The sequence below is a fragment of the Podarcis bocagei genome, assembly GCF_964188305.1.
Source record: "Podarcis bocagei genome assembly, chromosome: 9".
Taxonomy (NCBI): Eukaryota; Metazoa; Chordata; class Lepidosauria; order Squamata; family Lacertidae; genus Podarcis; species Podarcis bocagei.
In genome coordinates, this window is record NC_138134.1 from 29,503,714 (window position 1) to 29,531,004 (window position 27,291).

Sequence of the window (27,291 nt, forward strand, 5' to 3'; positions counted from 1 at the left end):
CCCTTAATCCCTCTTAATGGCTCATCACCCAGGTTATCACCTTACCAAGAGGCTTGCTTGGCTATTCCAAGAATTAGAAGTCTTGATTAAATTCTAACACTTGCTGGATCCAGAGATTAATGATATTTTTATTTCACAATTCCACTACAACAAAAAACTTTGTTCATTCTTCCTTTTTTACAGGTTGTGGGGAAAAAATTAAATCACAACTAGGGAATAAAACAGTAATTTTTAACATAAGAGTTGATGTCTCAAGGGTTTCTGAATAATAATCTTCAAGATAAAAGCTACAATGAACTTGCAATTGTACATTTTAATGAACATAACAAAATTTAAAAACCACAAGGGGTTTATTTCCTTAACTTTAATTTTCTAAAAAATGTTTACTTTCTTCCAGATGGTAAGATTAAATTACATAAACACTGTCAGCAAGTTGAATCCTCAGATGTATTCATTTTCACCACGGAAGCTTCAAAACCTGTCTATAATTTTGTTACTGATGTTTGGAAACAGCTGTAGCTGACATGGCTATGTGTTGTATATGTCAGCGTTAAAGGATTAAATATTCTTAGCCCCCAATGGACAGGGTCTGTGCTGTTAGCAAGAACTAGTGCAAGAAATGCTGTAACTACAGCAGATATGTCTCATTAGATTACTGATAAACAGAAAGGTCAAAGATGCAGCATTTGGCTTTCTCTGTAGAGTTGTGTATATAACTATCATACAAGGAAGGGGCAAAGCTGTTTAGGACTTTTAGAAGGTAACATGAAGTGGCTCTAGAAAATATGCTCTATAGTATGCACTAATAATATCAGCAAGTTGTAATGCATAAACTCATCAAGATGTCAAAAGCCTTATCTACTACACTCTATTTTATGTCTGTAGAGATAATGGTAAAGCAGCACTGCAGTTTCCATAGACTCTAATCCAAGAACTAGATACTAGAACACAGTACAAGATCAGAGGAGTTAAATAAAAATAAAAATAAGAATAAAGTAAAAACAGTACTTTTCAGAAAACTAGTTATGTTGATCATAACACACTAGATTTAGGGCAGCGTATATCATTGGATACCTTCTCTCAAACCATTTAACAAGTATCACAAAGCTTGTTAGGTAATTGTAAACAGTTATGTTCATAACTTAGTTCTACCATGCACACCACACTACCCTGGTCTCCCTTTACAAAATCACAAATACAGAGAACAACAACATATTTAGAAATGGACACTGGACATTTTAGACTTTTTTAAAGGGTTTTGCAAGAGAAGCAAGTGGTGCTGTTGGTTAAACCACAGAGCCTAGGACTTGCCGATCAGAAGGTCGCGGTTCGAATCCCTGCGACAGGGTGAGCTCCCGTTGCTCGGTCCCTGCTCCTGCCAACCTAGCAGTACGAAAGCACATCCAAGCGCAAGTAGATAAATAGGTACCGCTCCTGCGGGAAGGTAAACGGCATTTCCGTGTGCTGCTCTGGTTCGCCAGAAGCAGCTTAGTCATGCTGGCCACATGACCCGGAAGCTGTATGCCGGCTCCCTCGGCCAATAAAGCGAGATGAGTGCCGCAACCCCAGAGTCAGTCACGACTAGACCTAATGGTCAGGGGTCCCTTTACCTTTTAAAAGGGTTTTGCAATATTAACTTTATAAGACACCTTTTTCTCTATTTCCCCATTATTTTCATATAATGGGACCAGATAAATAAGGGCTATTCTCCAACATAACTTTTAATAGTTGAGCAGTGTGGTCAGCTTTTTTAGATGCTGCATGAAAAGAAGAGAACCTATAAAAACGTTTTTATATACACAACATTAAGGGTACAACTCTATTCTCCTTTGCAATGTCATATTATTTTCTCAATTTTAGTCATGGCTATCAAAATGAAATTGAAGCTCTCTTTGATCTCCAAGCAGTAGTGGGAAATTGATTATAGTCTCATGTTTAACCACTCACCTGGCCACCATTGGCAACTAAATGGCAAACAATTAGGTTGGCAAAGCAGGGTGTGAGCGCACTGCTTTGCCAGACCAACTGGGTTTTACTAACTGCAGAAAAGCTGACTGAGTTGACAAAATGTGACAGGACACTTTGCATTGCCATTCTGAAAGCTGATCAGACTGGCAAAGCTGAGTGCTCTACCGCTGCTTTGCCAGCTCAACTGGCTCACATGCAAGCAGTGCCCAAGCCTACCTCTAACCACACCTGTCACATAGGATCAAAAAATAAAATTAATATAACAAGTGTGGCTGGACTAACCATGGTAGCACTTTCCTTCAGGAAAACAAACAAACAAAAAGAAGACCTTTCCTACTACCTGGTAAAGAAGGGGCAAGGTTAATGGAGTGACCTGCGCAGCAGGAAAAAGTGTATGTGTGCAGCGGGAAGCATTGAGGCAGATGTTTCTACTCTGCTAATCTTTTTTTTACTTAAAAAAAAAACCTAGCCTGAATTTAAGAGATGCCCGTTTTACAAATAAATAGCAGATTAGAACAAGGGGGGAAAGTACAAGCAAGTACCTTTCTCGGGGCTTATCAACAAGACTGGATGAAAACGCTTTTTAACCTTTTGCTGTGTTAAATGTTAATTAACATTTATGTAATGCAACCACTTTTACTGCAGCAATTTCATTAAATTAGTAACAATGAGAGGAATAGAATAATTAATACATAATGGTCAATGTTAGTACTTTTTCAGTTGGATTTGGATTTGACTCAAAAATATACACCAATGTCAACTGTGTTCAGTCAGTTCTCTCATCTTTTTCCATTGCAACTAAAGTACCTAATGCACAAACTTTGGAACATTTCTGGTGTGTTGCCACAAAAGCATGAACCCAGCTGAACTTACTTAAAATTTCTATTATTTTTAAAGATCCATCATTCACCTCTCAACATTAGAATTCATTTAAAATAAAATAAAAATTGCTGAATACAAGTGTATGGTAGTGGAAAATATAATAATAGCAACAGAGAAAGGTCATGTATTTGAAGCAGAAGATCTGGTAGATTCAAAACTCATAGAATACACATTTTGGATCAATTGTTTTTGCAATCAGTTGCTTGATTATGAGTTTTTGCATGTGCAATTGGATGAATTGCTTATAGTCATTTTCCATTATCAACTATCAGGGTTTTCTTTTCAGATGCTGGTTTTTAAAAAAAATCTAATAGAAATGGACCACGTACAATGGAAGATGGAAATGACAACTTTTTATCAAATGCCAATAGCTTGCTACATCAGCCTGATGTACATAGGCGCCGACTCCATGGGGCTTGAGGGGGCCCGAGCCCCCTCAAAAATTCGTTTGGGGGGGCTCTGCTCCCCCAATAATCTCCGGCGCCCCTCCAGCAGAGCACCATCGCCACCCCTCCCCCAGCCCAAAATGCACAGGGTCGGGCTGCATGCCTCCTGCCCTCCCTCCCAAGCAAAAGCTCCACCCAATTTCCGCTCCGGAGCTGATTAATAGGCGCAGCACGCTCTCCCCTATTCGCTCACGAGGAGGCGGCGCCACTTTATTTGCATATTCATGAGCTTATTTATTATTCATGAGCTTTCCCGGCCCCCCCCAATATTTTTTATAAGTCCGCGTCCCTGCTGATGTATAAAGAAAACAGCAAGCAAGATGACCTCTGTGCCAACGCGAGGGCAGCTATGCAACTCAAACTGTGACATCGCTACTTGGCTTAGGTCATTTTTGTGTGTCATCTCACTTAAAACAAGCTTGTTAGTCTAACATGAACCTTGCAGACTTGTGTCTACCTTAAAAACCCTTGTATTAGACAACTTTATCACAGTGTCCTGGTTGCTTAGAGAAAACAGCATTGTATCTTTTTTATATGCCAGAATAAGGCTTCCCAAAACAGATAGATCTCTGTTATACATGTTAGAATAAGCAAGCATTCACAGTTAAGCTTTCAAAGCCCTTACAATTAACAGCCCATGGTTTCTGACTTGAATTTATGATTTATCAGTAATATAACTGGGACTGGCCCAAACTGCCACAATCCATCTTTGTACTAACAGCAGCCATCTGATTCAGCATATGATATTGTTCATGGGCAAAATAGCAGCTTAATGGAATGCCTAGGCATAAACATTGAAAAAAGGCTCATCTAGAAGCCTTTTTCCATACCTGGAATTTGCACATGCCCATCCATGGTATTTAAGGAAAGGCCAAGACAGCAATAATTCATTAACAATGCCGAACATTTGTAACATACTTATGCAAAGCATAGTTTCAGAACAAGCACTTCAGATTACGATGTAACAATTGGCACAGCTTTTGTAGGAAACAAGTAGGGCAGAGCTCTCTAACCAACAAAATATGAAATGTGTTTGCTGTGCCTGGCATCTATGTCAGCTTCCTACATCTAAGAAAAGTCCTTTGTACAGACGTCCTAGGGGCATGCAATTTACAGCAAAGTTTAAAATTAGCAAGAATGGTTTGGCTCATAAAGACATGCATTACAAAAAACAAAAAAAACCAGCAATGCTTAAAAGGCCAGGATCTTAACAACAGCAAAACTTAACAACTAGTTAAAACTGATTGAGATGTTTTAGGTAATGCGGCTTACATTTTTCAAAGTTGAAAATCCTACTGGTCATGGCCAAGTCCTTTGAGGAACACAAATTACCTCTTTGGATCCTAAACAAAGAAAATCCTGATACTGTATCAGTGGCTTTTAAGGTGCTTTCTAGTGACATCATCCATGTACACAAAACTACGCACAGATAAGACAATGCAGAGGTAGTGTGATCTCATGCCAAAATTCTATTTAATGCTGTCAGTTAAGAGTGACTGAAACTTCTACAAATAATGCAGTGCTCAAACTGCAAGTTCACACAAAGCAAGCACAATTTGAAGTCTTGCACTAAAATAGAGTAAGATGGGATAGTCTGGATAATTTTCTTAATGCTTTACCCTATCTATCTGCTTCTCAAGAATAGGGAAATTGATCATGACCAATATCGGAAACTTAGTCCAGATGGAGATAGTGTTGGTACAGAGTTTACATTAGCCTTTTCTAGGTTCTTGGCTCCTAAGCACTAGCCTGGTAGCCTTAAACAAGAACTGCTAGCTGATCCATTAATGGACTAGCAGATGAGGAAGAGAACACTCTATCGTCACTCTCCACCCACAGAATAAAAAATGTAGTAGCCTGCTGTAGAAATGACAACATCCTTTGTCCCTCTTCTGCCAATCATCAGCGAGCTATTTATTGTTTGCAGACTAATAGCTTTTGTGGTCTTATTTAAAGGATCACGTTTGTACCTTGGGGTTGCTCTATCTAGCCTTACATTTGGCGGCCCAAATAGTTTAATGGCATGATGTACATTTCACTAACTTTGACTATCCTACCCAGAGATGGTCTGGCTATGATTTTCCATGCTCTGATAAGATCCCACTTAGCTTACTGTAATGAAATGTATGTGCAGCTGCCTCTTAAGTACCAGTTGTACCAGGTTTCTGACTGGCACTGATCAAAGGGAACATATCTCACAAGTTCTGAAATAATTCTACCGCCTGCCAATCTTGTTCTGAGCACAAATCAAAGCACTGGTATTTTGTTATTGTTTAACATTTGAAAGCCTAAATAGTATGGGACCAGAGATACATGAAGAATCTTCATTCTGTTTCATTATGAACTGAGCACTGCTGGTTTTTAAAACCAGTAATTATTAATTTTATTTTCATCACTGGTTTTCATTATATAATCTACTTTCAAAGATGTTTAAACCATAAGGCAAGGAATTAAATGTTTGCAATAACTAATGAAGAACAAAAACAAAAATACAAAGCTGGCGTTCCTGTTTTCTACTTTTATCTCTATTAAAAACAAGCTATTGCTTTTCTAATATTACATTAACATGTAAGCAATGGCTACTACACATTATTATGCGATTACAAATCTGCTAAAAAAACAATGTGTAGTATTTTCAGTTTATGGAAATGTGTAAATATTTACATACAACAGATAAGAATAGAACACTGAAAGAAACTTTGTTGCGTCAGAAAAGCACTAATTTGTTTCAGAGTTTCAAGGCAGTTTCTAGTGAATACTACTGATCTGTTGAAGTTTTTTAAAACAAAGGCTAAGAAAATTGAGAACTGCTTCTCATAATATAGCTATCAAATAGACCAGCCTCTGCTGTGTGGTGGCCATATTTTGTGACTTTTCTGACTACAGTCTTCTACAGTCACAAATCACTGACAGAAATGTTTGTTAGGAGCATGGAGACAAGCCATGTTAAAAAGAACAAATTGTATCACAAGAAATGGGTTGCATTATCAAATGTGTGCCACATAGAGGCCATTTCAAAAAATATCCACATGGTGGCCATGTGATGAGAAGGCCAGAGGTAGATTTTAAATCAGGCGACGCACAAATGAAAATATTGACTGAAGGTAACTGCAATCACCACCTTTTGTAAGCTATTACTGATTTTATACATCCTAAGGCTGCCTTACGTCAAAGACCAAACCTAATTTATTTACTAACTATAAAATAGCAGATATTTCTGCTATCAAACAGAAATAATAAATATTGCTTGTACAATTTTAGGTGGGAAAGACATTCAAAAACTCAGAATCTGGGGCACAGTGGCCACCTGCTAAGCTATTGCCATTATTTCGCTATTACTGTTATATCTCATCTTTCCTGTTGGCATGCACCGCTCCCTCTCATCATTTTATCCTCACAACAACCCTGTGCAGTAGGTTAGGCAAAGACATTGAAGTTGGTCAACATCAGCTTCAACTGTGGATTTGATCCTGATCCTCCAGAAGAATATATGACTGGCAATCCAAGTGTCACTTCCATATCGTAAAATTTTAAGACAAAATACGTCTACTTGTGTGAAAGACTCTGATTGTGTTCCTGCAAATAACAGCAGAAGCAGTTTACAAGTAAATGCTGGCATATTTTTTACACCGCAGTCCAACAATATAAATAGCAAATATTGTTAACTGTGCAATCCTATCCTTGTCCATTACAAATAATATAAAAGAACCACAACACTATAAAGTCACCATATCTGTCACTCTTGCCTAGCCTTAACAGCTTACAAATCACTACAGAAGTAGCAGCAAGACCACACTTAACTTTGGCTCAAATCAGAATTTATTCCAAAGTACAACATCACTCTACTACAAAGGTTGAGCAATAATAAGTGGATATTATGGCACAGGATTGTCCTATGTCAGTTGCTCAAGTTTCCTTTGAATTAAAACAGGAATAAACCACACATGCACTCACACACGTGAAATCCTGAAGAACATTTGTTGTCCTATAAAAATAGGCTACGTACACTATTAAAACGTTTTCAGCTACAGCCAAAGATTTCCAAGTGAGCCATTACTTTTCCAGATAGCAATACATAAACATAGAGGCGTGGACCAAGGTAGCTAACTTGTTACATTTTGAGGGCATTTCAGCACCATTTACATTTTCCGTAGTTAAATTAGGTAACTCACTCTTGCAATATGTATAAAACTATTAAAATAATTATCAAATGACTTGATTCTTACAATATAAAAATACCAATTTGAAGCAAAATTATAAATGAGTAAGAGCATCCTCATTCTCTAATTTAAAAAACAATTTATGTGGGATATTTACTTTCTGCAGCTCTTTTATTTATTTATTTTTGTTTTGCTTCTGCAAATACTATTTAATCTTCACAGATACAAAAATCTTGACACATAAGCTGAAATTCATTTTAAATTCACCACAGCCCAATCCTATACATATTTATCTGATGTGTCCCACTTATCTTAATAGGATTGGGCACAAGGCTATAGTGTTAGTAAATAAATTAACTGAAGTTTTTATATTCTATTTGAAGAAAAATGTGCTTTATAGATTTACATTACTGTTTTAAATGTGTATGTTGAAAGATAATGCTCTTTTTTTGTTTACTGTATGGCTAACATTCTTCTGACAATATCTGGAAAACACTTGGAGAATCTCCATCCCATGGAGGGCAATATCTAACTTTTATTTAATTTTAATTATAATCATTTTCACCATGAACTATACACATTAAAAGTATTTTAATGCAATGCTAAACACAAGTATTTGATCTGCAATGCAATCCTATACATATCTAAACACCACTGCATTCAGTGGAATTAACTCCCGGGTGTATATATAGGATAGCAGCCACAAAGACATTTTTCTACCAAAACTACTTAAGAAAGAGCTAGTTTTGATTTGCTGTAGCAAGCAATTATTTTTTTGAAAGCTAAACATCTGATTAAATATTTTTAATTTGTAGAAGAAGCTTGAATCCATCATCTACACTGGTAGGAGTACTCAAGTTAAAAAATGTTACATTATATAAGAGACATGATTAAACTGAGGGTTGTTTTTTTTTTAAAAAAGGCCCAGTCGTATGGAGGAATGAAGGTCTCCCCCCCCAAAAAAAGTGAGTATTTCATGTCCTTGGCTGCCACTGAACATCAAAATTATAATATACTAAACACTCTGAAAACATTAAACTTTTAAAAATAAAAGGAACCTCATGCCATTCTTGAAACTACAGTAGTACTATGGCATCTTCTCATTAACTGCATATGAGGAAATCCAATTGTGTCGTGCAGTTATACAACTGAATAGATGCTTAAGAGAATTCAAATTTACAAAATATTGTAAAAATACAGATCTAACCCCTGTGATCTTGTCTCCCATTAGCTGATCAATACGTGTTAATTCAAGCTCAATACGAACTGGAGAAAAACTGCACTGCTTAAAGGCTTCCACTGCCCCAAATCTTTATTTGCCAACCGGCAGTGGATGAAAGAAAATTAGAAAGCCTCACCTGAAGTCTTATCAATCTGTCTCGTCACTTTTCAGCATTCCATAATATGAAGTATTCAACCTGGGTGTGCCATCTTTTATGACAGTCCCGCTTTTCTAAACTAGTGGGGATACTTACTTGCCTTATAAACCAGGATACAACAGCAGGTTGCGTGCAACGTGGTTGGCTGGTCATTGCACAATAAAGCTTCAAAACTGTTCCTTCTCCTCCTCCTCCCCCCACCCCACCCAAAACTAGAGAATTACATGCGCATTCATTCATGTCCAGTTGCTGCTCTACCCCTATTACAGAACGTTCTGAGAGAACAATGCTAAGCTTTTTCCCCAGTTAAACTACAGAGGATGCCACTAAACCTGAATAAGTGATATAGAGCTCTAAGCAGAAATTAATAGCTTTCCACTCCAGTGGTGTAAATTAAGTACTAGACTTTATCCTGATGTTAAGAAATTTATATTCACTGGTAAATCTCAATGCAAAAATTAAACTAAATTTACTTTTAAAAGTGCTCCTAGTACAGGACAAAATGCGGACAATCAGCTAAAGAAATTATGAATTTATGAAACTTAATAGTACAAAATTATAATTGACTATGTAGTTTAGAAATGAGGTGAGCTTTATTGATGCATTGTAATGAATCAGAATAGTTGCTTAATATTGAGACAGATATAAATTGCAATGAAATTGACCATCTCAAAGTAAATACAATACACCATATCTAATACTACGTCAAATTACAGTGACCTCTTAGCCTCAATAACTACTGAAAAAGAGTTAAGAAAAACCAGATGAATCCTACTGGATTCCCATTCTGAAATTACAGCAAGTAATAACACCTGGGGGGTCAGAGGAAATACTAGCAGCAGAACCCACATTTCAGTAACTGTGCAATATTGAAACATTTTGTGGTGAAAAGAATGGTACTATTTTAATTGTAGGAGAATGTACACTAATTTTTCAGTCTTACCGTAGTTGTTAATAATACACTTAACACTTTAATTGCACATAGTTCAATTTTTAAACTAACTTCAACAATTTGACATTTTGTGAAATTAGTAGCATGCTCCTCTTGTTTTTTCAGTAGTTATAGCCTATTGATATTAGATTAAAAAATAGAGATAAAGTATTACTGCTAAAGAAAATTTCATTACTTTTGCAGTTTCAGATTAACCAGAATTTTGACACTCTATAAGCAAAATTCAGCCAACTGTATTTATACAGCACTACACATTCTTGTTTCTTTCTAAATAGCTAAAAGAAAACTTTTAAATTATATTTTAAAGGACAAGGAATTAGTCATTAACCAAAATTCTTCTGCTTGATAATTTGTGTAAATAGCAACACTGTTTTAACATCACTTTGGTTTCAAAAATTCACTTCAAAGTAATTTCTATATAATACTGGGGATGGGGAATTTGTGTTCATAAATCCTCTTGATATACGTACCAGAGGCATCCACTAACTGAAGAGGATATAGTTGATTTCTGCCATCCCTCCTTCGCCCTCCCACACTAACTTCCACCCTGTTGGAGAGGATTCCTCAACTGTCTGGAGCTGATTTGGGGGGAGCGGTGGGAGAAGGGGGAATTGGCAAAAATTATCTCATCTTCTTCCATTAGCAGATGCCTCTGTTGAATCAAAAGCCCTTTTGTGAGTGCAAGTGCAGTAATTGGATTCCACCCAATATTCTAAGTGCTCAAAACACTTCACATGTAGGATATCAGTAATCAGGACCTATACAAGATATCAGGGAATCCAAAGTAGAAAACAGCACCCAACACATTGAAATAATAACTGACTGATAATTTTCAGGGCATAAAGTCACATGAGACGCAGGTCTGGTCAATGTCTGGATGACTGACCACCTGGGTACCATGGTATGAGAAAGGTGGGATACAAACATAAATAATTGCTGATGCCCAAATTCTGATTCAGCTGTCCTACCAGTGATTGTCTTGTTAAAAAGTCAGCATTGTTATTCCCACATTACAAAGCAAGCGTTGAGGCTGAAAGATAGTGGGTTGGCTAAGATCACTCAGTGCAAGTGTGGCTAAACTGAATCAAGCACTTCCTGACTCACAGCTTACTCAACTAACCAGTACAGTGGTACCTCGGGTTACATACGCTTCAGGTTACACACTCCGCTAACCCAGAAATAGTGCTTCAGGTTAAGAACTTTGCTTCAAGATAAGAGCAGAAATCGGGCTCCGGCGGCGCGGCAGCAGGAGGCCCCATTAGCTAAAGTAGTGCTTCAGGTTAAGAACAGTTTCAGGTTAAGAACGGACCTCCGGAACGAATTAACTACTTAACCTGAGGTACCACTGTATGTTACCCAGAAAGGTCCAAAGTAATGATCAGCACATGTACGCTCACAAGAGAATTAAATCTTCAGTCACTTTTCTTTGCAATATTTATAACAAATATTGCACTTTTAATTCTTTGTATGCCACAGTATTTTCAAGGTATCAGAAAAAAATTAATTCGAAATTAGACACAATGGTTGTTTCCTTCTTATTTTAAAACTCAGGCTGCTCATAGCAAGCAATGCAGTTATTTGTTATAGCCCAACTGTAACGTACATCCCACACCCAGTACCTATATGGCTGCAATTCTACACCCAGCTAAGCATACTGGAGTCCCTCCCATTAAAAAACCAGTGTGACTTAAACATTTTATTGCAGCCATTACATGAGAATGCTATTAATTCTGATAGAACTTTTTTTTTTTTTTGGCAAGATCCTGAAATATATTTACTCAGAAGTAAAACCCATTAAATCCAATGGTTTTGATTTTGGGGAAAGTAAGCTTAAAATTTCCGCCTTAAGTACATTATTCCATGTCTGCATTTCTATAATTAATGCTATTTAGCCATTTTCCTATAATGCTTTAAAATGCAAAGAAACTGACTAGTTTACAGACAGCTGTTTCTTCACTTGAGCTGCAAATCCTATACAGACTTACCTAGGAGTAAATACCAATTTAACACAATATGACTTCTGAGTAGACATTAATATATAACACTGATACTGTAACATTACAACACTTTTTCCTCTGACAAACCAATGCAGTAACTTCAAGCGAACATAAATACTACACTATAGTTTATTCTCTTCCTTGTAGACTACATTGTTCATTAATATTTTAAATACAGTCATAGAAAAAAGAATAAATATCACAGTGTTGCGGGTGTTTTATAAAGCTTTTATTCTCATAAGAAATGTAAAGTCCTATCTTCAAATTATTGTGGTAGTAGTAGTCTCATTTCTTTCAATGGCGAATTGCATCACCACAATAGCTTGTGCAGACATGCATTCTCAGTTTGTGTGAACACAATTTACACTAATATTGTCCGTAAGATCATAACACCCCACAAAGTTTGAGTGGAAAGAATATCAAAACAAAAACAAAAGCAGAATGCATGTTTGCATCCTGCAGACAAGTGCCCCTCTGATTAAATGAAAGGATGAAAAGTGTTTATTGTACAGACTCTGGGTTGTGCATACATATACAATGACAGGGAAATAATATTCTGCTGCTTTACAAAATAGTATTTTGAAGTAAAGCCTGTTTTGTCGTATGGTTCATCTTAGAGGGAAATACTCCTCCCCCCTCAAAGACAAACACTTGTTCACTATGTTTGCTTTTCCACACTTGAACACCAGTTTACTGCAATGCATTACTATAATTGTAAAATAAAAAATAAAAAAATTCCGCATGGGATGACTCAGGAAACTCGGATGTTATTTGCATCCATGTGATCATCATATATCAGTGAGGCTGGATAAGGTCAAATAAGCAACATACTCGGACCAAGCTCTTCCAATAATCTTAATTTTAATGTGTTTGTTATTTACTCCTCAACTCTGAAATTAACATGCATTCTAACTTTAATACACTAATATTATATTAGCACTGATTACCAATATCAAACTAATGAAACTTGTGATATTCAGAGTAAAACCATCAACCTGTCCTTTGTTTATGCTATAAAATATATATTATAAATATCCCTTATACCTAACCATAGTTTGGCACTAATAAAGTAAGTAAAAAGCAGGGTTTTTCTTCTTTGCTATGACATTTCCTACATGAATAAATTTAAGAGTCTCTTTTTATGTGAAGAAGGTTTTCTACTAACTTTAATGTTTTGCATATAGAAAATATATATCATCCTGATATTTAGAGTCCCTCTGCAAACAATACTGTTTCCATGCACATTCTAAGAACTCGTAAGGGAGTTAAGTGCAGCTACCCCACTAATATATAATATAAACAGAATCTGCGAAGACAAAGCAGTGCCACAGATTTATGAAACATATCACCTCTACCCCACAAAGGTGTCAAATATTAAACAAAGTAGTTTAGGGGACATTTCACAATTGGGACATTTTTGTGGTTTTCTAATTGAATGGAACTGCACTCCTGAAATTTATCCCCCCCCCCCCCATTACTCAAGAACGGAATATAGCCTGAAAATGGCATTCTTCAAACTATAAATCATGCAACAACATATTTAATATAAAATATAAGTAATGCCACATAAACAAGATCTCATATTACTGAAATGACCTAAGTTGACGTGTGTTAAAAGTGCCCTGTTTGTTTTTCTTGGGATCATATTTTACTTCTCTGCTTTATTTTAAAATGCTTATAGATTTCAGTCTTTTCTGCCAGAGAATAATTTTAGTGAACTGTATATGTGTATCAACCCCACTGTAAAATGTGAATATTTACTTTTTGTCTGGAACTAAATGCTGACAGAGCTGATAGGAATATAGACATAGGAGAAAATATGCAAATTTCACAGCAGGAATTAGAGAAGCCACTAAACAGTTCTTAAAAGCAGTAGAAAAAGATAAACAACAACTTTCCTGTGTATTACCTTTCATCCCCAGAGTAATTACTATTAGCATGCAACAGATAGCCAGGTGACAAACTGATATAAGATTCTTTTAAAACATCATATTTCAAAATATTTTTGAAAATAAATGGAAGTGCAGAGGAAAAAAAATAGTATTATCACAAATTGTTTCTTATATCTGTCATGCTTTGGTTTGATGAAGTGTACAAATCTGTCTCTAATTAGTGACTTAAACACCTGTATTGTCCCCCCTCCCCAAAAAAGAAACTTGTTTCCTCTTCAGTTTTTCTCTCAAGCTTCATTCAGGCCACAATAAGGTCAAAGTTGCATGACCCAGTGGTCTGAAAATCTTAGAAACCCTAACACTTGTTTTGAAACAAATGACTTCTCAAGATGGAGCAGTCTTACTATCAATCACCAACAAGTTAATTCTACATAATAAGGCAAGTTTGGATGCAGACTGATATATTGTGAAATGCTGTATCCAAAACTGATTAGAACAACACTCAAAATGAATACAGCCCTCCAAACCACTCCTTTTGCTCAGCCACATTAATCTCAATTATAAGAAAACATTTATGATAATGCCTGCTATGAAGAAAACATAAAATAAATCAGGTTTTATAAGACAAAAGCAAGTCATTAGTTTCAGAACCAAAAAGGGGAGAGTATGTCGCTGCGGTGATATCCTCTACAGCATCTCTAACTTTCAAAACCTGGCTTCTTAAAAACTGGTAACTGCCAATATTAAGATTATACTTAACATTTAAATATTTTTCAATTTTTGCCAGCCTTTAGGTCATTGCCTGTTAACACCATAACTCAATAAAAAAACTAAAATCCTTTCAAACTTGCCACTCTCAAGCAGACAGTATGAATGGAAAACATAACTGAAACCTCCAACTTCAAAGAGTTACTGTATATCAAACACACTTGACATAGTAGAGTTCTCTTAAAGCAAACAGATTCCTCACAATCAAGTAACAGAAGGTTTCTGTTCTGCACACCAAATGTTAAGATCCTCAATATACCTGTTACCACGACAAACCTCACAAACAGGTTAGAGAACCAAACCAAACCAAAGACAGAAAGCTATTCATTTACCTTGAAAATTGTAGCCATCCCCATGCATAAAATTGCTCTACTGCTGTATTAAAAAAGTAAAATGTCATAGATGTGTTTAAGAATTATGAAAATTAAAATGTGTATGAACTCTGCTAAATTACGAAAACCTTGTAATTTTAGGTCCCAATCTGAAAATTATCTATTCTGCCTTAATTCTGTTGAGGTCAATGGGACTACTTGATAGGGTCAAGATAGATTTAAAGATAGCATTTTTAGTCATTTATTCAGGTAATCCTGATTTTATGACCCTAAATTAAAGCCATTTTGGCTTTTTTGAGGACTACTCATTCCAATACACCATCGTATATAAGGCCTGGTGGTTCTCTGGGAACTGTGGACTTGCACTGGCAGTAGGATTTAATCTGAATATCAGTGAAACCAACAGCAGTGTTATATTGACAGTACTGGAATCTTGGACAAGGTTCTATGGAGGTCATAAACCTAAGCTTTTTTAAGCATACTATTTTTTCCCCCACCTATTGCATTCTTAAGAAAATATTAGAAAATGGCTAAGATTCAATATGACAATTCTTCCAGACATGGGGTGGTGATGGCTGCTAAATATAGAGTGGACAATAAGCATTTTTCACTGGTTTCAATCAATAGTGTTGTGTTTCAATTTCACAATTGGATACTTGAGCTTCATTCAATTCAAGATGTTTTATTTTACTGACCTTTGAACGACAAGTAGCTATATTTTGCATAAAGGAGTGTTACTAATACGAGCTTGATACTGTATCATGAGTATGATTGCAGTCTCCTCCCTGTCCTATAAAATACTTTTCCCAGGATACAATTTCTCCTGTACTTTTTCCTATACTATTTCTACTTACCGCAGCCAACCACTTACTCCTAAGTAGTCCTACTGAGCAGGAATTGACTCTAAATAACTGGCTTGAGAATCAGAACCATAGTTCCCCTCTATTTCTTCACATGCAGGAAAACACTTCCTCCTTACTTCTTAGGTCAACAGAAATTATACATCGCACATTTAAGCCTTCTATCTTCTAATTTATTGAAACTACTCTCAATCTACCACATTAGAAGTGCAATAACTTTAATTTACACCAACTATCATACTATAGACTCCAATGGGACAACAATGGCTTAAATCCAGTCACTTCAGTTTATTGGAGCAAAGGATCTCAAAGTGAGTAAGCAGTTGTTGACCATAGAGAAAGCAGAACATCATAATACAGTAAAAAAGATTTCCTAGATTCTGATATAGGCTGTGTGTATGGTCAAGAGTTCTTATAGTGGCCTAGATGCCCCCACCCTTGCCAGGATATGCTAACTCTTAAGCATATATGTGCATTTTAAGGGGGTTTAAAATTGTTAATTCTGAACACCTTCAGTATGCATATCTGTATGAGTGCATCACTATAGGTATCGATGCATTATAGTTATTGATGCATACTAGGGTTCATACCCAGAAAATGAGCATTTTTAATTGGAGCGCAAGCATTCTTTTGCAGTCTTACTCAGAATTAAGTGCTTCTTAATCACCTACAGTTTACTCCCAAGTTAAGCAGGAATCAGCCTGCAGTCCTAAATCTGGAAATCAAATATGTGAAAAACTGGATCTCTCAAAGACATGTTTTAAGGCATTATATGCACTGCTTTAAAACTGCAAATCACAATACAATCACAGCACTGAGATTCCGCATACAGAAACATAACAGGCACATATTACAGAAATATATTCTGATTTACCATTAAAGTTATTTTGAGATTATGAAACTTCAGATAACAGGTAGTGAACGCATGGGAGAAAAATACTTTGCAATTAACATTCTATAAGCAATTTGTGATTTTGTTCAGACTAAACATATACTGCAATCTGATCTTCTAGAGTATAGACTTCTCTTTTGTGCTTGCTTTTTTGACAGTTTAAAGAAAGATCAAAATACAGTTTTTCTGTTACTGCACAGTAACAAAAGACTAAGTAAAGTCTGAACGTCCAACTTCCAGAGACCACCCAGTGGATTCTGCTACTGTCTACAAAGGTTTGACAAATACGTTGTCAACAGATAAGAAGTGCACTGCTATGAAAAGAGACAATCTTATCCATACAGATCACACCACAGATAACAGAAACCATACCTAAGTCTACCACAAGTTAAGCCCAGGCTGGCATTTATACTCCTTCAGTTTCCCTTACACACTTGCAAATAAACGTCTGGAGTAATGAAGGGAGAAGGAAAGAAATGAAATTGCTATGAAAGCAGTAGTTTTGTGCTAAATCTAAAGTATAGAGTCCAGTAGCGTAGAAGACTAGATTTTTGCTAGCTTAGGAGGGAAATGTTTCGGATAACTAATGCGTATGTACACCTTGCGTGACCAGAGAAGGTCGATAAATCAGCAAAGCGCAACCTACTGAATCCTAAAAGGCAAAATTCTCCGCTCGCCCTTAGAAATTAAAGGACGCTGGAACGACGACGACACCACGTATGTCAACAGACGAGTGTCCTAGTCAAGGCAACATTTCTGTCTTGTCTCGCACGAGGTGGCGGCTGATCAAGTTGAAGCAACCATCACCCCCCCCCCGCCCCCCACACGCTCCCCAAACACGCAATGCTACCCTTCCTTCTGCGCCTCTTGCGGTGTCCACAGTCTCAGAAACATCTATACTTCGCGGCGGCGGCGGAGCGCTGCATCGCTTCCACAGGGCACCGTCAAGACCCACATTTGGCACCAAACGAAAGTCGCTCTGGGTTCTCTTGTCTCTCTCGCCCCCCTCCCCACCCCCAACTGCGCCCGCTCGCCGTCCCTGCTCCTCTTCCCGCTGACAGGCAGCGAAGCCTCCGGCAGAGAGAGAGAGAAAGAACAAAAGCCCAAACCAAAAGAAAAAAAGTTTCCAGGCGACTCAAGGGGAGCTTTCCAAATAGGCGAGAGTTCAAAGTGAGGGAGCAGGGAAAGGAAGCGGGGAAAGAAGGACCCCTTTTCTCCCCCACCCCCCGCCCCGCCGCGCGCACCGGCTCCTCATCGGAACTCCTCGGTACCTCAGCCTGGGACGCGGGCACTAGGACCAGCAAAGCGCGCGAAACGCAGCCACTTACCCAGGGCGCCTTAGCGCGGACTCTCTCCTCCGCCTTCTCTCCTCAGTTAGCCCAACAGCGCCGGGAAGAGCAGAAGCAGCGGCAGCGCACGCACCATACACTTTGCCAAAAACGGGGAGCGGGTTGAGGGAGAGAGAGACAGAGAGAGAGGGAAAATCGCGGGAAAGGGGTGGAGAATGAGGGGAATTGGGGGGGGGGGAGAAGAAAAAGAAAACTGTTACAAGTTCCTTTCCCTGTCCTGCCAGGGGCTGAAGAGAAGGGGGAGGCTGAAGAGGGAGGGAGGGAGGGAGGGAGGGAGAGAGAGGGGCAAGCCCCGAGGAGTTCACTTTCCGCAGCTCCCCGGGCTACTCGTCTTTCTCCTGGCAAGAGTCGCGCGCGGGGAGTTTATTATTATTTTTTCCCGCCCTCTCTCAAGAGATGGAAGAAAGCGCGAGGACGACCCCCAAAAATAAAGTGCCACAGAAGGCGGGGGGAGGGAAGGGGGGAGGAGGAGGAGCAGCAGCAGCAGCCGGGAGGATCTAACTATAAAGCGAGGGGGGGAGACCCCAAAGGGAGGCTCGGCAGAGGCAGCCGCTTCAGCTCCTGCCTTCCTCGCCACAGAGGGGGAGAGAGACGCACACGCGAGAGAGGCGCCTACCATAAAGCGAGGGGAGGTCCATCCCCCTGGCCGAGGCGCTGGGGAATGGACTTGGCCATTTATAATCCCCGGCTCCTCTGCCCCGGCATTTGGCAAACGGGCAGCCGCTCTCCTTGCCCGAGCTTTTCCCGCCAAGGCGCCCCTTTTGCTGCCTTCTGCTGTCAGATGGACTGAACCACCTCCGCCTCGTCCCCTTTTCTCTTCCCCACTGCCTCCGTTGGTTAATGTAAAGTGCCGAGGCTCCCATGCTGTGTCCAATCAGTGCATCTACCACTAGTGCCATGATTTAGGGGTCATCCGTGAACAACACTTCACGCTGATGAATGGCTCTTTGCAGCTTTCTGCCCTGATGAGGGTGTCTGCGTGCCGCTGATTGCAAACACTAATGAACTTACAGATCCTCATTATACATGCGCCCAGATCCGCCGCCTGAACGAGGAGAGGGACTCGGGTGTGCACCGCTTGCGATTCGGGTGGAATTTGCCTATTTATCTCTCCACCTATCCTTATTTATACGTCCTAGAGGGTGGTGCGAGAATAACTGCGCTAAATGTTTGCACTTGACCCTGTGCTCTTCAGAGCGATGGGAAGGGCGCTGCTATTCTTAGGCAATACTTTGGTGGTGGCGCGTGTTTGTTTTTCTTCTAGTTTCTCCCCCCCCCCCCCACTTTTAATTTCCCTCCTCTTGGCTGTTGTTTCATAGGCTGGGCATGTTAGGTCAGCTGAGTCATTAGAGCGAGGGTGGCTAAGCAAATGACTGCCTCCGAGATTGATGATGAAGCATAGCAGAGGGCTGTAATTAAGGCTGCCATCCTAGGCGCACTTCGGAGTGAGTCCTAATGAACTCTGCTGGGATTTAGCGCCGAATGCAAAGGCGCAGGGCTGAGTTGCACGGCTACGCAAGCCTGGAAGTCGGTCCCTGTCTCATTTCCTCTTAATGACCGGCGGGTTTTGGACCAGCCCTCCCTCTGAAATTTAGGCGCGGGAAACGCGCTCTTAGCTGGGACGAATCCTCGCTCACTTTCTCTCGCATGCACCCGGACGCGCGCTCTTGCCTCGTTGGGCTACGCGGCATCTGCTGGGCAAGAGACGACTCCGCCAACTGCCCGCTCCGAAGCTGAAGTTTACACCGAGACTCCCGTCCGCGTCCGCGTCAATTCTTTCTCCCGCCCCGAGGAAGATAACATGCCACGTCTTCTCTCTCGTCTCCTCTTACGCCTCCCTGTTAAGATCCTATACAGTAATACTTATGTATACCTTATTTTCTTGGTGGTGCGGATATTTTCTCTCTTTGAGGCTGCCACACTAACCTCACTCACTTGGGAGAAGCCACTTATTTCTCAGTTAATATTCCTAGGTGACTGCGCCTTTACAGGGAGAAATGGTCTGCTTGACATCCTAGCATTTCCTTACTCCTTGCGTCCTGTGTAACACAGCAGCCAGAAAGCCGTCCGCCGTCAAACCACACACACATATACACGCTTCCCCCCCCTTGCCTTCCCAGGTTTCAAAAACTTGTGATGGGGAAGTGTATTAAATTCACAAGAGAGGATGTACATGCAAACAGATACAGACAGTAGCGTAACGCTCTTGTATCGTAATACATTAGAACCATGTAGAATCGCAGAGCACCGAGCTAACTTCCGAGCTTCACAGAACTCTTCGTCAGGATCGAGGCTCAAAACAAACAAAGTAGGTGGGTGGGTCCGTGGGTGAAAAGCAGGTGTGTGTGGAGTAAAAAGTGCAGCAGGCATGGCAGAAGGCCAGTCTGCCATACAGGGAGCTAGCTCTTCGAGGGCGAACAGGTAGGTTTGTGGCCACATACTGAGCAATCTCGGTTGGGCTGCTGTCCTGTGGTGGCCGGTGCCTGCGATGGCAGCTGACTTTTTCCTTCCAAAAGACCTCGCTCACCTTGTCGGTTAACGAATGTGGGCACTACTCTGACCACGTAAAATCCTCTTTCCTGACTGCGCCTTGCAAGCAAAAGGAGTGACACACTCGTGTTTAAACGCCCTTCGGTAGGTGAAGACAGCAGGAAATTGGGCAGCACAGTGATGAAACAAATCTCTTCGCCACGACAGGGGAAGAGGCACGACGCCCTCGTAATCTAAACAGCCCGCTCAAGTTCCGAGGCTGCCAACCCGCTCGTGTGAAAAGGGCACTGAAATTACCAGTTGGAGAGAGAGGCGCGTGGCAATGGGCGAGGGTGGGCTCTGAAGGCAGCTTTCGACACCGGATTCCACCATGGTAGTGGAAAGGAAATGGCAAGGTGCAGTTAAAGAAACTTCGAAGGCTCATCAAAGAATCCTTTCAAGTTCTCGCTCCTCAAAAAATAGCGACGGCCCAGCAGCTTCATCTGCCTTTGGGCTGCCTCCTAAAAGCAGTCGCAGCACCGATGAGAGAAATGCTCGAACATAAAGCATTTTCTTGGGCTACACTTAAATTTGAGACTGCTATGCGGAGGAGTGAGTAAACAGGAAAGTATAGTGTAGGAAGGGTATTTTTGGAGGGTGGGGGTAAATTTCCGGAAAAAATTAAGTGTAAATGTAATTGTCACACCCCACACCCCAGTTAGATTCGCTTCTCTGTGTAGAAAAAAAGAATCTAACATTATAATTGCAAGAGGAAAAGTACTGCAAAGATCCTAGGGAAGGACAAATTTTCCCATCTCTTTAGGCAGATCTGCCCTCTGCGTTTTCTATCCTCTCCTCTTCAGTGTATTTTATAGCAAGGGATGTAGCGAATATGTTGAAAGCCACCCCTTCTAGTTCAGAGACCGAGTCCACAGGATAAGTACCTTGCAAAGAAAATACTATTTAAAACAGAGAGGAGCAGTCCAGTCTTAACGTCTTGCTTAAAGCTGTGAGGCTTACTTTCAAGTAATGCGTTTTAGGATCGGAGGGTAAGTTTAATACTAGAGGATGAAGCTTACTGGAGTTTAATTACGCTTTAGCCTTTAAGCTAATTTGAAGTGCGTTAAGTCACGTTTCTTTCAGATCTGATCTGGCTAATATCCTAACATCTTTCCAAAGTCTGTCACTAGACGTGACTGAACTAAAAATATTTAATAATATTTTTATTAAAAAAAACCACACCCGTATCTACAGTCTAGCCGGCGCATTAATTTAATAGACTGCTTCTCTTCCCACCCCACGACAACTAGCAATAAACTTTTATATTGCAGTACCAGACGAAAAAAGGTTGCACGTGTTTCAGCATTAAAGTGTCAAGGAGAGCCTCCCAGTCCCTTTGGCTTCTTAGATCCAAGGTGTAATTGAAAGGAAACAGCAGGATTGAACCCCGACGCACGACTTTCTGGCTCCTGCCTGCTGGAAGCTACCCATAAAAACGGGGAGGGGGAAAATCCAGGCATTGGCATGTCCTCTCCAGACTTGTAAAGTTGCCCTGATGCCCCCCCTCCATGTTAATCTACCTCTTCTATGTAGAAGGGGAGTGGTTGCTGCTGCTGCTGCTGCGCTCTCTCTCTCACTCTCTCTCTCTTTCTCTCTCTCCTTTTTAAAGGTACTCAAGTGCATTAAAAAAATGCTTGTCAAATGGCACTGAAATACAACTCATATCCGAGGAAATTGTTTCTAACCACTAAGTTTGCTTTGGGGGTATGCGTCAAGATGTGGTTGAGGATAGTTAGATAAGAGGTTGACTGGGTGGGAGTTAAAGAGCAAGTTCTGTGCATTACTGTGGATAAGAAGAAAGCATGATATTAAAAAAAGAAGAAGGGGGGGGGTTGTTTCAGTTGCTCCATCAATCTTATTGGCTGGCCATAATGTGACAGTTACAATTCCCATTTGTTCTTCCTACAATTAGCTCCATGGTTTTTATCCCTGAGCTGGATCAGGCTGAACAGTCATTTAGGACTTCCTCTGGAAAATACAGCAGAGTTAGGTCATTTTTCTGCCTCCCCTTTAGCCTCTGCCTTTGGGGGCATATTTGCCATGCAGTCTGAGAGCATTCTAGCAGATCAGCGTGGTATCAGGTTACTCAAAGGCTCTCCAAAGATAACCCCCTCAACTTACTAATTGTACTTTGCTGCTGCTATTTTCTTATATTTGGGAGGCAGGGCAGGTATCCATTTGTGCCTAACGACAGCTGAAAAAATCTTTCAGCCTGCCTGAAGATCTTGTAATTACATGAAGTTACTATAGACTCTGAATTTTCATTAAGCAGAAAAATCCTAGAAAAGCCATAGGAAAATAAACCTAGTTATCTTTTTCTATTTTAAAAATGGGGGGTGGCAGGTAGAACATTCAGATTTAATGGGAAATAAATGTTTACAACTTAAGCCCCAATTTATCTCTCAACATCTCACAAAGCAGACTGATCCACAATATCATCAAAATAAAGTACTAGGATCTAAGCCAATTAAATAGGTAAATCAGTTTAAAATCAAATCTTTCAGCTATGCTGTATGCTGCAGTGCCCTGTCAGTAGCCCATTAATAAATTAGTAAATGGGTCTTTTGATTTTGAGGTCAAATATAACAAAACTGTAGCTGCAGCTTTCATTGTACAGGTATTTCCAGTTTACTGCATTAAGAGAGAAATATGATAAGTTTCTTTTTTAAAAAATAAATAAAACATCCTTACAAAGAAATATTACTAAGCTGCCATGGGTATTTTGAGAAATTTAGTTTGCTTGGCCATAAATTAGCAAAACAAATATTCTACTCAGATCACTGACTAAGCTCTAAAATTAAATGGCTGTCTGCAATGAGAAATATGTCTTAATTACCTTAATTAAGGCAAACTAGGGTCCTACATGCATCCATTCTGGAGCCACTGAATGTACTGATTATCATACAAATCAACCTTTAAATGGGGGTCATGCTTTTCTGCTACATTAGTTTGTGTTCCACTGCATAAACCAATGCTCTAGATGAGGTTGACCTCTAGTGAAAGCATGGTACTTTAGTTTCACCCAGGCATTGACCCTCTTTACTATGGACTCATAAAAGAACCAACTTGACAGAGTCCACATATTGCCTGGGGCAGGAGGGATCCAAGTGATCCTCGTGCTGTCATACATCACCACCACTATACTATTGCTACTATTAACTGAGCAAGGCTTTGTACATAGCCATGGTAATTTCTTAAGTATGCTGTACTCAAAATTTTTAGTCATTGCAATTTCATATTAATTACATATTTCTTTTTAAAAATGTGGTAAACAATGTGGTTTACAGAAGCAAGAAACAAAAAATATAATGTATATCAAATTTAAGCAGTATAAAACCATAATTCAAAAGTACCAAAAATCTACAGTAAAATATCTACACCTAGTTTCCAAATGCCCAGTGGATTAAACATAATTTAACCTGCTACCAAAAAATAAATCAAGGAGGAACCTACTGAAACGTCCATAGCTCTGGGGTCACCATAGAAAAGTACCTTCATCAAGTAAGATATCATTGCCTTCCTAGAAACAATACCTATCGGAAGGTAACAGTGCCCATTCTTAAAACCTTAGGGAGTTTAAGATACTTGAGACCTGAGGCATGTAAAGGATTTAAAGCTCTGTACTTACTATAAAAAATTGTCTAAAAACAACTTTAGCTAATGCTTATGCAGATAACTCAGAATAGATATGGTATGTTCTCCCCTATCCACACGCATCAATAAACTGGCAGCAAAATTCTTTATCAGTTGCCAAACTGTCTTTAAGGGAATCCTAATGCGGGTAGCACTGTGGGTTAAACCACAGAGCCTAGGGCTTGACGATCAGAAGGTCAGCGGTTCGAATCCCCGCGACACGGTGAGCTCCTGTTGCTCGGCCCCTGCTCCTGCCCACCTAGCAGTTCGAAAGCACGAAGTGCAAGTAGATAAATAGGTACCGCTCTGGCGGGAAGGTAAACGGCATTTCTGTGTGCTGCTCTGGTTCACCAGAAGCAACTTAGTCATGCTGGCCACATGACCCAGAAGCTGTATGCCGGCTCCCTCAGCCAGTAAAGCAAGATGAGTGCCACAACCCCAGAGTCATCCGTGACTGGACCTAACGGTCAGGGGTCCCTTTATCTTTACCTTTAAGGTATATCACACATTACAGTAGTCTGCAACGGACACAGGTGTGAGGATCCCATGCTCATGTCCATCTCATGTGAGACGATTGCTCATATGTCTATTTATCATACACACTTTTATTGGAAAACTATGACTGACAGCAGGTTCCCAGGACCTACAGTAAAACAGGCATGTACAATCTTCTGATATGAAATGCTTCAGCTCCCCCTGCCCACACTTGAGTTATTGTGAAGAATCCTTAACACTGGTAGATATTCCCCAATGGCCACTTACACAACCTTGTTAAATTTAATCAATGGAATTACGTTCACTTTCTCAGGATCTACTGTCAAATATTATACTATAAGGTAATTGCCTATAACATCCATGATGGAAAGACAGAGTAGATAAACTGAGTGAAAAATATTATCCAGCCGCTGATTTAGTGTGTAAGCTGGCAAGAGAGTTATTTAGCCAAATCGTTCTCCCGCAGCCTCAATTCTCTCTCCATAAAATGGGAACAAAAAAGCAACACAACAAATGTAAATATTTTCCAAGTTAAAAGTGCTACATTAATTATGGTCCTTAATTATATATCACTCACTTATTTGTATATATTTGTATATCATAGAATCATAGAATCATAGAGTTGGAAGAGACCACAAGGGCCATCGAGTCCAACCCATATATATTTGTATATAGTATACATATATTTATGGTATATTCATATTTACTTTTTGGAGTAGAAATAAAATTTGTTTCAACTATGACACCCTCATAGACTTTCTTAAAGTACCATTTCCTCTGACCACAGAATGCTTGAAATAATTTCTAACAGTTGTTGCCATCAACTGTTAAGCTCAAACATAGCTACAGGTCTCAGGGACTACATAATGCAAAACTTTCAAGTTGATGCATCCAGCAGTATACACCAGCCTGACTGAAAAGTGGTGGGGGAAATAATTTCTTGGATTGGGGGGAGGGGTTATACAACTGATCTTATATATGTTTACTAATAAAAATATGAACACAATATTGTTTTCCAATTAAAGTAATATAATAATAATAATAATAATAATAATAATAATAATAATAATAATAGGAAGGACCTAGTATTGCTGCTTTCATGTCTATACCCTGTCAGTCTAGTGGCAACACACTCTGTTCCTGTCTGTCCAGGAGAACTGTTTCTAATTGATCTGACATGGAATTTAGCTGGAGATGTGTATGTTGCAACCCAAGCACCATCCCTATATGCTTTGTAAAGTGATCACCATATGGGCCTTATTTGAAATATTTGAGGTTTCCATCAATTTACCTTGGTTAAATTGAGCTGTAAATTCATCTCAAATTTATATTTCCTGAGTTCTGAATACTTTATGCATGTGTGTGTTGCATATGTACAGACATTTTTTTAATGGATAAATATTCCTTATAAGTTTTGAACAAAGGAGGCGTACACCAGAACTATTTTCACTTATTTATGCAATTAAAACACTCTACAATTACCATGGGGGTTTAAATAAAGGAAGCTAAGCCAAATGGAATGCATCATATTTGAAGCTGCTAGACAGTAATTCATTCAGTGCTACTTATTTTGGGTAAGGAGCAATTATGAATTCTAAAATTCTGCAGATTGGCTCCTATTTTAAAATTTAAAAGGTATAGCAACTCTTTGTTATAGTTAATAGTACTAAGTTATGAATGCTGATGGCCTTCTACTGCAGCCTTAAATTGCCTTGAAAAAGATACAGTTTCTTTAATTAAAAAAGCTGCACTGAACTAATCCCTCTAGCTGAAAAAAGAAAAGTTTTAAGCAATCTCTGCTCTGGGAGAGAAAAGCAGACAATACCATAACAGATCAGAAACATAAGCTATAGTGTGCAGCCAGGAGCACAGCAGGGAACTGAATACTGCTCCGACTGTGTCATTTTTTAATCCCCCATCCCAGTTTCCCCCGTCTGACCTCATGCTGAGATGAAGTTATCACAGAAGACAGCTTTACTCTTACCAATGAATCCAACCCTGGATCTGTATTATCCTTAGCAGATCAAAACACCGCTTTCATCAAATAGCATTATCTGCATAAAAGGCATGCAATTGCCTGATAATTTCACCCAAACTATGCTATTCATTTAAAGGACAAGAAGAAAAATGTAATTCATTCCTTTTCTTTTTCCTGAAAAAAGCTAACTTATATACTTCACTCATGGGAACTTTTTCTTTTTATACACAAGATCTCAAGAAGGGGTCCAATAATTTTTTCTCCCCACCCGGTTTACTATTAATTACTGGAGTGCATCTATGCAGCTCGAGTGACAAAAGTATAAGGCATGAAGAAAGCAGGCAGAGAGGACCCTCAAGGCATGCTTAGCCAAGATTGTTTCCTTTAGCTATGCTTTCACTAGCCTAAAGATAAAATAAAATCAAATGTGACATATGACAAGAGTCTAAATTTAAATGGCAGTAAAAATATTTGCAGAGGGAGCTTAATGATATTACTTTCCATACAACTATAAAGTTGAATTGCTATATTTTTTGTATCACATAGAATAGACTCTTCACAAGAGTATAAGGTACACACAACACAAGCACATATAAATTTCTGTAAGATCTTGGGACATCCTTAAAATTGTAATTTAACAGATAAGGCAGTAGATTAAAAAGACAAAAATAGTGCAGTAAAAATTGTTGTATGCTTCAGTGAGAGGGCTTAATTATAAGTAGGAATACAATAATGAAAGGTCAGTGGGCTGAAGCTGAAATCTTAAGTAAGACTTACTA

The 27,291-nt window shown here is 39.2% G+C and overlaps 1 protein-coding gene across 26 annotated transcripts in view; it reads right to left on the minus strand.

Moving 5' to 3' along the window:
* The window catches only part of TENM3 (teneurin transmembrane protein 3), a 1,319,439-nt gene that overhangs the window by 406,083 nt on the left and 886,065 nt on the right, over nucleotides 1-27,291 (minus strand). For 22 of the 26 annotated variants that reach the window (XM_081208578.1, XM_081208577.1, XM_081208575.1 and 19 more), the window contains one exon: nucleotides 17,857-17,956. The exons of 1 other annotated variant lie outside the window; for it this stretch is intronic. The gene's annotated coding sequence lies outside the window, so the exon portion shown is untranslated. Of the gene's footprint in view, nucleotides 1-17,378; nucleotides 17,500-17,856; nucleotides 18,407-18,493; nucleotides 18,512-27,291 lie in introns of those variants that run through there. 3 more of the 26 variants (XM_081208581.1, XM_081208580.1, XM_081208582.1) reach the window with 3 other exon arrangements.